The sequence below is a fragment of the Nerophis ophidion genome, linkage group LG08 (assembly GCF_033978795.1).
Source record: "Nerophis ophidion isolate RoL-2023_Sa linkage group LG08, RoL_Noph_v1.0, whole genome shotgun sequence".
Taxonomy (NCBI): domain Eukaryota; kingdom Metazoa; phylum Chordata; class Actinopteri; order Syngnathiformes; family Syngnathidae; genus Nerophis; species Nerophis ophidion.
The window spans coordinates 13,695,829-13,708,823 of NC_084618.1; the positions used below are offsets into that span (position 1 = coordinate 13,695,829).

The 12,995-nt window shown below is 33.6% G+C and overlaps 1 protein-coding gene across 3 annotated transcripts in view; it reads right to left on the bottom strand.

Moving 5' to 3' along the window:
• Nucleotides 1-12,995, bottom strand: part of mrrf (mitochondrial ribosome recycling factor) — a 58,858-nt gene that overhangs the window by 42,801 nt on the left and 3,062 nt on the right. For all 3 annotated transcript variants that reach the window (XM_061907741.1, XM_061907738.1, XM_061907739.1), the window contains one exon: nt 6,075-6,199. The gene's annotated coding sequence lies outside the window, so the exon portion shown is untranslated. The remainder of the gene's footprint in view (nt 1-6,074; nt 6,200-12,995) is intronic.

Genomic DNA, 12,995 nt, shown 5'->3' on the forward strand with positions numbered 1-12,995 from the left:
CAATCAATCAATGTTTATTTATATAGCCCCAAATCACAAATGTCTCAAAGGACTGCACAAATCATTACCACTACAACATCCTCGGAAGAACCCACAAAAGGGCAAGGAAAACTCACACCCAGTGGGAAGGGAGAATTCACATCCAGTGGGACGCCAGTGACAATGCTGACTATGAGAAACCTTGGAGAGGACCTCAGATGTGGGCAACCCCCCCCCCCCCCCCTAGCAATGGATGTCGAGCGGGTCTAACATGATACTGTGAAAGTTCAATCCATAGTGGCTCCAACACAGCCGCGAGAGTTCAGTTCAAGCGGATCCAAGACAGCAGCGAGAGTCCCGTCCACAGGAAACCATCTCAAGCGGAGGCGGATCAGCAGCGTAGAGATGTCCCCAACCGATACAGGCGAGCGGTCCATCCTGGGTCTCGACTCTGGACAGCCAGTACTTCATCCATGGTCATCGGACCGGACCCCCTCCACAAGGGAGGGGGGGACATAGGAGAAAGAAAAGAAGCGGCAGATCAACTGGTCAAAAAGGAGGTCTATTTAAAGGCTAGAGTATACAGATGAGTTTTAAGGTGAGACTTAAATGCTTCTACTGAGGTAGCATCTCGAACTGTTACCGGGAGGGCATTCCAGAGTACTGGAGCCCGAACGGAAAACGCTCTATAGCCCGCAGACTTTTTTTGAGCTCTAGGAATCACTAATAAGCCGGAGTCTTTTGAACGCAGATTTCTTGCCGGGACATATGGTACAATACAATCGGCAAGATAGGATGGAGCTAGACCGTGTAGTATTTTATACGTAAGTAGTAAAACCTTAAAGTCACATCTTAAGTGCACAGGAAGCCAGTGCTGGTGAGCCAGTACAGGCGTAATGTGATCAAACTTTCTTGTTCTTGTCAAAAGTCTAGCAGCCGCATTTTGTACCAACTGTAATCTTTTAATGCTAGACATGGGGAGACCCGAAAATAATACGTTACAGTAATCGAGACGAGACATAACAAACGCATGGATAATGATCTCGGCGTCTTTAGTGGACAAAATGGAGCGAATTTTAGCGATATTACGGAGATGAAAGAAGGCCGTTTTAGTAACGCTTTTAATGTGTGACTCAAAGGAGAGAGTTGGGTCGAAGATAATACCCAGATTTTTTACAGAGTCACCTTGTTTTATTATTTGGTTGTCAAATGTTAAAGTTGTATTATTAAATAGAGGTCGGTGTCTAGCAGGACCGATAATCAGCATTTCCGTTTTTTTGGCGTTAAGTTGCAAAAAGTTAGCGGACATCCATTGTTTAATTTCATTAAGACACGCTTCCAACTGACTACAGTCCGGCGTGTTGGTCAGCTTTAGGGGCATGTAGAGTTGGGTGTCATCAGCATAGCAGTGAAAGCTAATACCGTATTTGCGTATGACGTCACCCTGATGCTGAAGAGTACAGGGCCAAGGACCGAACCCTGGGGAACTCCACACGTTACCTTAACATAGTCCGAGGTCACATTGTTATGGGAGACGCACTGCATCCTATCAGTAAAATAAGAGTAAAAAAACCAAGACAGTGCTGAGTCTGACATACCAATTCGTGTTTTGATACGTTCTAATAAAATATTATGATCGACTGATTAATGCGAAGGGCTACCAGTTTGATACACACTTAAATAAATGGCCAGAAATAGCCAATTTGCTCAATTTACCTTTAATAAATAAATCTACATATATAAAAAAAAATTGTATTTCTGTTTGTCATTCCGTCGTACATTTTTTTTCCTTTTACAGAATTTTTTTTTGTAGAGAATAAATGATGAAAAAAACACTCAATTGAACGGTTTAAAAGAGGAGAAAACACGAAAAAAATTAAAATTAAATTTTGAAACATAGTTTATCTTCAATTTCGACTTTTTAAAATTCAAAATTCAACCGAAAAAAATGAAGCGAAACACTAGCTAATTCGAATCTTTTTGAAAAAATTAAAAAAAGAATTTATGGCACATCTTTAGTAATTTTTCCTGATTAAGATTAATTTTAGAATTTTGATGACATGTTTTAAATAGGTTAAAATCCAATCTGCACTTTGTTAGAATATATAACAAATTGGACCAAGCTATATTTCTAACAGAGGCAAATCATTATTTCTTCTAGATTTTCCAGAACGAAAATTTTAAAAGAAAATCGAAACACTTTGAAATAAGATTTAAAATTGATTTTAAAGATTTTCTAGATTTGCCAGATTTTTTATTTTTTATTTTAATCATAATAAGTTTGAAGAAATATTTCACAAATATTCTTCGTCGAAAAAACAGAAGCTAAAATGAAGAATTAAATTAAAATGTATTTCTTCTAGATTTTCCAGAACAAAAATTTTTAAAAGAAAATCGAAACACTTTGAAATAAGATTTAAATTGGATTTTAAAGATTTTCTAGATTTGCCAGATTATTTTGTTTAAATTTTAATCATAATAAGTTTGAAGAAATATTTCACAAATATTCTTCGTCGAAAAAACAGAAGCTAAAATGAAGAATTAAATTAAAATGTATTTCTTCTAGATTTTCCAGAACAACAATTTTAAAAGAAAATCGAAACACTTTGAAATAAGATTTAAATTAGATTTTAAAGATTTTCTAGATTTGCCAAATTATTTTTATTTTTATTTTAATCATAATAAGTTTGAAGAAATATTTCACAAATATTCTTCGTCGAAAAAACAGAAGCTAAAATGAAGAATTAAATTAAAATGTATTTCTTCTAGATTTTCCAGAACAAAAATTTTAAAACAAAATCGAAACACTTTGAAATAAGATTTAAATTTGATCTTAAAGATTTTCTAGATTTGCCAGATTATTTTTTTTAATTTTAATCATAATTAGTTTGAAGAAATATTTCACAAATATTCTTCGTCGAAAAAACAGAAGCTAAAATGAAGAATCAAATTAAAATGTATTTCTTCTAGATTTTCCAGAACAACAATTTTAAAAGAAAATCGAAACACTTTGAAATAAGATTTAAATTTGATTTTAAAGATTTTCTAGATTTGCCAGATTATTTTGTTTAAATTTTAATCATAATAAATTTGAAGAAATATTTCACAAATATTCTTCGTCGAAAAAACAGAAGCTAAAATGAAGAATTAAATTAAAATGTATTTCTTCTAGATTTTCCAGAACAAAAATTTTAAAAGAAAATCGAAACACTTTGAAATAAGATTTAAATTTGATTTTAAAGATTTTCTAGATTTGCCAGATTATTTTTTTTAATTTTAATCATAATAAGTTTGAAGAAATATTTCACAAATATTCTTCGTCGAAAAAACAGAAGCTAAAATGAAGAATTAAATTAAAATGTATTTCTTCTAGATTTTCCAGAACAAAAATTTTAAAAGAAAATCGAAACACTTTGAAATAAGATTTAAATTTGATTTGAAAGATTTTCCAGATTTTTATTTTTTTATTTTAATCATAATAAGTTTGAAGAAATATTTCACAAATATTCTTTGTCGAAAAAACAGAAGCTAAAATGAAGAATTAAATGAAAATGTATTTCTTCTAGATTTTCCAGAACAAAAGTTTTTAAAGAAAATCGAAACACTTTGAAATAAGATTTAAATTGGATTTTAAAGATTTTCTAGATTTGCCAGATTATTTTTCTTTTATTTTAATCAGAAATTTGAAGAAATATTTCACAAATATTCTTCGTCGAAAAAACAGAAGCTAAAATGAAGAATTAAATTAAAATGTATTTCTTCTAGATTTCCCAGAACAAAAATTTTAAAAGAAATCGAAACACTTTGAAATAAGATTTAAATTTGATTTTAAAGATTTTCTAGATTTGCCAGATTATTTTAATTTTATTTTAATCATAATAAGTTTGAAGAAATATTTCACAAATATTCTTCGTCGAAAAACAGAAGCTAAAATGAAGAATTAAACTAAAATGTATTTCTTCTAGATTTTCCAGAACAACAATTTTAAAAGAAAATCGAAACACTTTGAAATAAGATTTAAATTTGATTTTAAAGGTTTTCTAGATTTGCCAGATTATTTTGTTTAAATTTTAATCATAATACGTTTGAAGAAATATTTCACAAATATTCTTCGTCGAAAAAACAGAAGCTAAAATGAAGAATTAAATTAAAATGTATTTCTTCTAGATTTTCCAGAACAAATTTTTTAAAAGAAAATCGAAACACTTTGAAATAAGATTTAAATTTGATTTTAAAGATTTTCTAGATTTGCCAAATTTTTTGATTTTATTTTAATCATAATAAGTTTGAAGAAATATTTCACAAATATTCTTCGTCGAAAAACAGAAGCTAAAATGAAGAATTAAATTAAAATGTATTTCTTCTAGATTTTCCAGAACAAATATTTTAAAAGAAAATCAAAACACTTTGAAATAAGATTTAAATTTGATTTTAAAGATTTTCTAGATTTGCCGGATTATTTTATTTTTATTTTAATCATAATAAATTTGAAGAAATATTTCACAAATATTCTTTGTCGAAAAAACAGAAGCTAAAATGAAGAATTAAATTAAAATGTATTTCTTCCAGATTTTCCAGAACAAAAATTTTAAAAGAAAATCGAAACACTTTGAAATAAGATTTAAATTTGATTTCAAAGATTTTCTAGATTTGCCGGATTATTATTTTTTTAATTTTAATCATAATAAGTTTGAAGAAATATTTCACAAATATTATTCGTCGAAAAAACAGAAGCTAAAATGAAGAATTAAATTAAAATGTATTTTTTCTAGATTTTCCAGAACAACAATTTTAAAACAAAATCGAAACACTTTGAAATAGGATTTAAATTTGATTTTAAAGATTTTCTAGATTTGCCGGATTATTTTTTTTTTATTTTAATCATAATAAGTTTGAAGAAATATTTCACAAATATTATTCGTCGAAAAAACAGAAGTTAAAATGAAGAATTAAATTAAAATGTATTTCTTCTAGATTTTCCAGAACAAAAATTTTAAAAGAAAATCGAAACACTTTGAAATAAGATTTAAATTTGATTTTCTAGATTTGCCAGATTATTTTGTTTAAATTTTAATCATAATAAGTTTGAAGAAATATTTCACAAATATTATTCGTCGAAAAAACAGAAGCTAAAATGAAGAATTAAATTAAAATGTATTTTTTCTAGATTTTCCAGAACAACAATTTTAAAACAAAATCGAAACACTTTGAAATAGGATTTAAATTTGATTTTAAAGATTTTCTAGATTTGCCGGATTATTTTTTTTTTATTTTAATCATAATAAGTTTGAAGAAATATTTCACAAATATTATTCGTCGAAAAAACAGAAGTTAAAATGAAGAATTAAATTAAAATGTATTTCTTCTAGATTTTCCAGAACAAAAATTTTAAAAGAAAATCGAAACACTTTGAAATAAGATTTAAATTTGATTTTCTAGATTTGCCAGATTATTTTGTTTAAATTTTAATCATAATAAGTTTGAAGAAATATTTCACAAATATTCTTCGTCGAAAAAACAGAAGCTAAAATTAAGAATTAAATTAAAATGTATTTATTATTCTTTAAAATAAAAATAAAAATACTTGAACATTGATTTAAATTGTCAGGAAAGAAGAGGAAGGAATTTAAAAGGTAAAAAGGTATATGTGTTTAAAAATCCTAAAATCATTTTTACGGTTGTATTTTTTCTCTAAAATTGTCTTATAAGAAGCAAAGTTAAAAAAAAAATGAATTTATTTAAACAAGTGAAGACCAAGTCTTTAAAATATTTTCTGGGATTTTCAAATTTTATTTGAGTTTTGTCTCTCTTCGAATTAAAAATGTCGAGCAAAGCGAGACCAGCTTGTTAGTAAATAAATACAATCTAAAAAATTGAGGCAGCTCACTGGTAAATGCTGCTATTTGAGCTATTTTTAGAACAGGCCAGCGGGCGACTCATCTGGTCCTTACAGGCACCGCGTTGGTGACCCCTGTATTAGTGCATGAAAGAACAATTCCCTAAAAGCATTTAATGCAGATTTCAGGGTGAATGTTTATCCTTGGCTTCCACTCATTGCCAGAAAGCAAAGCCAGCCAGCAAAAGTGGGCGTTTACCTCCAGAGATGAAGCGATATCCCACCGTGCCAGACGGGCTGCCAAGGATGCTTTTTCCGAGGAGCTGATAGGATCCGTTGTGGAGCGCACCTTTTTTACACCGATGTGGGACGCTGACGGAGGTCCTTGGTGGGGAAGTCAAGCAGAAAATATGAAGCACAGGTGTTCAATGGATACTGTTGTCACACATCATGGCTGCACACACCTTCACTACACACACCGCCCGCATCACCCTCGCCTTTCTACACTCCACCATTGTGTCACACGCACACACACACGCACGTCCACGTACACGTACACACACACACACACACGCACACACACACACACGCACGCACGCACGCACACACAATCTGATCAAGCTGTTCTCAGAGCAAAAGAAAAGAATGTAAACATCATCTTTCAAACATGAACAATGTGACTTTTTACCACTATTACATTTTTATGTAAACAAAAACAGCAAATTGGGAAATACTTCATGATTATGACGCTACACTTTATGATAGTGATACCACACTTTATGATAGTGACACTACACTTTGATGGTAACACTACACTTTCTGATAGTGACACTACACTTTATGATAGTGATACCACACTTTATGACAGTGACACTACACTTTGATGGTAACACTACACTTTATGATAGTGATACCACACTTTATGATGGTGACACTACACTTTGATGGTAACACTACACTTTATGATAGTGACACTACACTTTGACGGTGACATTACACTTTATGATAGTGACACTACACTTTATGATAGTGACACTACACTTTATGATAGTGACACTACACTTTATGATAGTGACACTAAACTTTATGATAGTGATACTACACTTTATGATAGTGACACTACACTTTGATGTTGACATTACACTTTATGATAGTGACACTACACTTTGACGGTGACATTACACTTTATGATAGTGACACTACACTTTGATGGTAACACTACACTTTATGATAGTGACACTACACTTTGACGGTGACATTACACTTTATGATAGTGACACTACACTTTATGATAGTGACACTACACTTTATGATAGTGACACTACACTTTGATGTTGACATTACACTTTATGATAGTGACACTACACTTTGATAGTGACACTACACTTTATGTGACACTATACTTGAGTGACATTACGCTTTATGATAGTGACATTACACTTTATGATAGTGACACTACACTTTGATAGTGACACTACACTTTATGTGACACTATACTTGAGTGACATTACGCTTGATGATAGTGACATTACACTTTATGACAGTGACACTACACTTTATGATAGTGACACTACACTTGTGACATTACGCTTGATGATAGTGACACTACACTTTATGATAGTGACACGACACTTTATGAAAGTGACACTACACTTGAGTGACATTACGCTTGATTATAGTGACACTACACTTTATGACAGTGACACTACACGACAGTGACACTACACTTGCGACATTACGCTTGATGATAGTGACACTACACTTTAGGATAGTGACACTACACTTTATGAAAGTGACACTACACTTTATGATAGTGACACTACACTTGTGACATTACACTTGATGATAGTGACACTACACTTTATGATAGTGACACTACACTTTATGAAAGTGACACTACACTTGAGGGACATTACGCTTGATGATAGTGACACTACACTTTATGACAGTGACACTACACTTGTGACATTACGCTTGATGATAGTGACACTACACTTTAGGATAGTGACACTACACTTTATGAAAGTGACACTACACTTGAGTGACATTACGCTTGATGATAGTGACACTACACTTTAGGATAGTGACACTACACTTTATGAAAGTGACACTACACTTGAGTGACATTACGCTTGATGATAGTGACACTACACTTTGTGATAGTGACACTACACTTTATGATAGTGACACTACACTTGTGACATTACTTTTGATGATAGTGACACTACACTTTATGATAGTGACACTACACTTTATGAAAGTGACACTACACTTGAGTGACATTCCGCTTGATGATAGTGACACTACACTTTATGATAATGACAGTACACTTTATAATGACAGTGACAATACACTTTGAGTGACATCACATTTTATGATAATGACACTACACTTTATGACAGTGACATTACACTTCATGAGTTACATTAGACTATGAGTGACACTAAACTTTGTGATAGTGACACTACACGTTATGAGAGTGACACTACACTTTATGATAGTGACACTACACTTTATGAAAGTGCCACTACACTTTATGATAGTTACACTACACTTGGATAGTGACATTACACTTTACGAGAGTGACACTACACTTTATGAGTGGCATTACACTTTGATAGTGACACTAAACTTTATGGTACTGACACTTCACTTTATGATATTGACACTGCACTGTATGAGAGTGACATTACGCTTGATGATAGTGGCACTACACTTCATGATAGTGACACTACACGTTATGAGAGTCACACTGAATTTTATGATAGTGATACTACACTTTATGATCGTGACATTACAATCTGAAGACACTAAACAATATGATAGTGACACCAAACTTTATGATAGTGACACCAAACTTAGGTAGTGACACTAAACTTTATGAGAGTGACAGTGCACTTTATGAGAGTGAGACTACACTTTATGAGTGACATTACACTTTGAGAGTGACACTAAACTTTATGATAGTGACAAAACAATTTGTTAGTGACACTACACTTTATGATCATAACAGTAAACTGTATGAGTCACATTGCACTTTATGATAGTGACGCTACACTTGATGATTTTGACAATACACTTTATGATAGTGACACTAAACGTTATGATAGTGACACTACTCTTTATGATAGTAACAATACACTTTGTGAAAGTGACACTAAACGTTATGATGTGACACTACACTTTACATGATAGTGACACTACACCTATATGATAGTGACACTACACTTTATGATAGTGACACTACAATTTATGAAAGTGACACTAAACATTATGATAGTGACAATACACTTTATGATAGTGACACTACACCTTATGATTGTGACACTAAACTTTATGATAATGACACTACACGTTATGATAGTGACACTACACTTTATGATAGTGAACATATACTTTATGATAGTGACACTACACTTTATGATAGTGACAATAAACTTTATGTTAGTGACACTAAACGTTATGATAGTGACACTGCACTTTATGATAGTGACACTACACTTTATGATAGTGAAAATACACTTCATGATAGTGACACTACACCTTATGATCGTGACACTAAACGTTATTATAGTGACACTAAACGTTATGATCGTGACACTACATTTTATGATTGTGACAGTAAACTCTATGAGTCACATTGCACTTTATGATAGTGACGCTACACTTTATGATAGTGACACTACAATTTATGATAGTGACACTAAACATTATGATAGTGACAATACACTTTATGATAGTGACACTACACCTTATGATTGTGACACTAAACTTTATGATAATGACACTACATGTTATGATAGTGACACTACACTTTATGATAGTGAAAATATACTTTATGATAGTGACACTACACTTTATGATAGTGACAATAAACTTTATGATAATGACACTGCACTTTATGATAGTGACACTGCACTATATGATAGTGACACTACACTTTATGATAGTGAAAATACACTTCATGATAGTGACACTACACTTTATGATAGTGACACTAAACATTATGATAGTCACACTACACTTTATATGATAGTGACACTACAATTTATGATAGTGACACTACACTTTATGATAGTGACAACGCACTTTATTATAGTGACACTAAACGTTATGATAGTAACACTACACTTTATATCAGGGGTCTCAAACTCAATGTTGGATGCAGAAACTGGGTGAGACTCCTGAATTTCAGTGCACCTCCCAACAATCCACCTCTTGGATCATGGCATATTCTGGTTTTGGTTCTGTTTATCACATTCTGTCTAGTATATGTCTTCCTCAGTTCTTTGTGGCACTTCCTGGTTTTGTTTCCGTCGTCATAGTTACCCATTTAGTGTCACCTGTCTCTGCTTTGATCCCGCGCACCTGCCCTTGATTATTTATCTCCCTATATATGCCCGCCTTTGTTTGACATTCAGTCATGGACTATTGTTTGCTCCCACGCAACAGATGACGTCGCATTCCAGCATTGTGGTAACTATTAGCGCTCGATTAGCTTCCACGCTATTTGTTTGTTCTTTTCCCTAGTTCTCACGCTAGCGCTTTCGGTTCTTTCTAGCGTCCACGCTAGTTCTGTTGTTTTGTTTGTTAGTGCCTTCATGCAAAGTGTTTTGTTTCCTAGTCTGTTTTATAGTGTTCTTTAGTGTGTAAATAAATCATTATCCTTACCCTCACGCTGTGTTCCATCTTTGCTGCACCCAGGAGAGAACAACTCGGCACCACAAGGCCATTGAGACGTCACATTAACACTGTTACAAATATGCACCACACAGTGAACCCACACCAAACAAGAATTGACAAACCCTTTTTTGGGAGAATTTCCGCACCCTAACACAACTTAGCTCGGTTGGTAGAGTGGCCGTGCCAGCAACTTGAGGGTTGCAGGTTCGATTCCCGCTTAGGCCATCCTGGTACTTGGGCAAGACACTTTACCCACCTGCTCCCAGTGCCACCCACACTGGTTTAAATGTAACTTAGATATTGGGTTTCACTATGTAAAGCGCTTTGAGTCACTAGAGAAAAGCGCTGTATAAATATAATTCACACACTAACAAGCAGGGCTACAATATACAACACCTCAACCACCGAAGTAGGGAGGGTGGGGGCGTGGGGGGGGGGGGGGGGGGGGGGGTTGGTGGTAGCAGGGGTGGGATTCTGGGTAATTGTTCCGGTGTGTTTATGTTGTGTTACAATGCGGATGTTCTCCCGAAATGTGTCTGTCATTCTTGTTTGGTGTGGGTTCACAGTCTGGCACATATTTGTTACACTGTTAAAGGTTTTTTTTACGGCCACCCTTAGTGTAGCTTTTGATCAAGTATATGATGCGATAACACACGTGCGTCTCACATGGCCAGATGCAACACACAACTGGGCTTGCACGCTGTCAGTTCAGGATGTAGGGGGCGCTAAACGCAGTGCCGTTAAGGCACTCCCTGAATATTGTTGATCCGGTAATAATTGACAGGGGCTTCGAGAGAATTGGTGCCCTGAAATTCAGGGGTCTCCCGGGAAAATTGGGGACGCCGCCAAGCGCCGTTCACATTAAATTATGAAATTAAATTGTCATAGCAAAGTGCGGGCCGCGTGTTTGAGACCCCTGCTTTATATGATAGTGACACTAAACGTTATGATAGTGACAATACACGTTATGATAGTGACACTACACCTTATGATCGTGACACTAAACGTTATTATAGTGACACTAAACGTTATGATCGTGACACTACACTTTATGATCGTGACACTATAGGTGTCTTCAACAGTTAGCTGGTGATACAGCAACTCAACAACTATGCAAGTCTTAATAGTTGTATAAGTGTTACATTCTGACATCATGTTTACATTTAATGACCACAATATAGCAATAAAGAATTGTTTGAAATGTTGCCAGTCACATTAATAAATAAATGATAAATAAATGGGTTGTACTTGTATAGCGCTTTTCTACCTTCAAGATACTCAAAGCGCTTTGACACTACTTCCACATTCACACACACATTCACACACTGATGGAGGGAGCTGCCATGCAAGGCACTAACCAGCACCCATCAGAAGCAAGGGTGAAGTGTCTTGCTCAGGACCAGAGGTGGGTAGTAACGAGCTACATTTACTCCGTTACATTTACTTGAGTAACTTTCGGGATAAATTGTACTTTTACGAGTAGTTTTTATGCAACATACTTTTACTTTTACTTGAGTATATTTATAGAGAAGAAACGCTACTTTTACTCCGTTCCATTTATCTACATTCAGCTCGCTACTCGCTACTTTTTTTTATCGATCTATTAATGTTTGTTTTGGTTAATGACAGAGCTTCAAAGTAGAATCCACGCATGCCTGCGTTTCAGCAATCACATGCAGACACTGGTGACGTTGGACCAATCAAACAGAACCAGGCGGTCACATGACCCAACTTAAACAAGTTGAAAAACGTATCGGAGTGTTACCATTTAGTGGTCAATTGTACGGAATATGTACTGTACTGTGCAATCTACTAATACAAGTTTCAATCAATCAATCAAAAGTGTAAAGGAAAAAAGAGACTTTTTAATTCAACCGTACTTCCCGTCAAAAGCCTAAAGACTGATCGCACAGTTCCTGTCTTCACAATAAAAGTGCCGCTCCATCGCACCTGCGTTAACAAAATAAGAGTCTCCGAAAGCTAGCGCAAACAAGCTAGCAAACTATGGAGTTTGCCGCCAATTTATTTCTTGTAAAGTGTATAAAAACGAATATGGAAGCTGGACAAATAAGATGCCAAAAACCAACGACTTTCATGTGGTATTAGACAGAGAAGAGGAACTTTTTTTCTCCTCCATTTGAAAACGTGGACGTCTGATTCCAATCAATGCAAGTCATCAGAATCAGGTAATACACCAACTTATATTCTTGTCTTCATGAAAGAAAGGAATCTATATGTTAAACATGCATGTATATTCATTAAAACACCTTCAACATGTGAACAAAAACGGCAAAATAAATAAATATGAATTATATACTGTATATATAAATGTATGTATGTGTATATCTATATATATATATATATATATCTACATATATATACAAATATATATATATATATATATATATATATATATATATATATATATGTATGTATAATTTGTGTGTGTATAAATGATGTGTGTGTATGTATGATATGTGTGTGTATAAATGATATG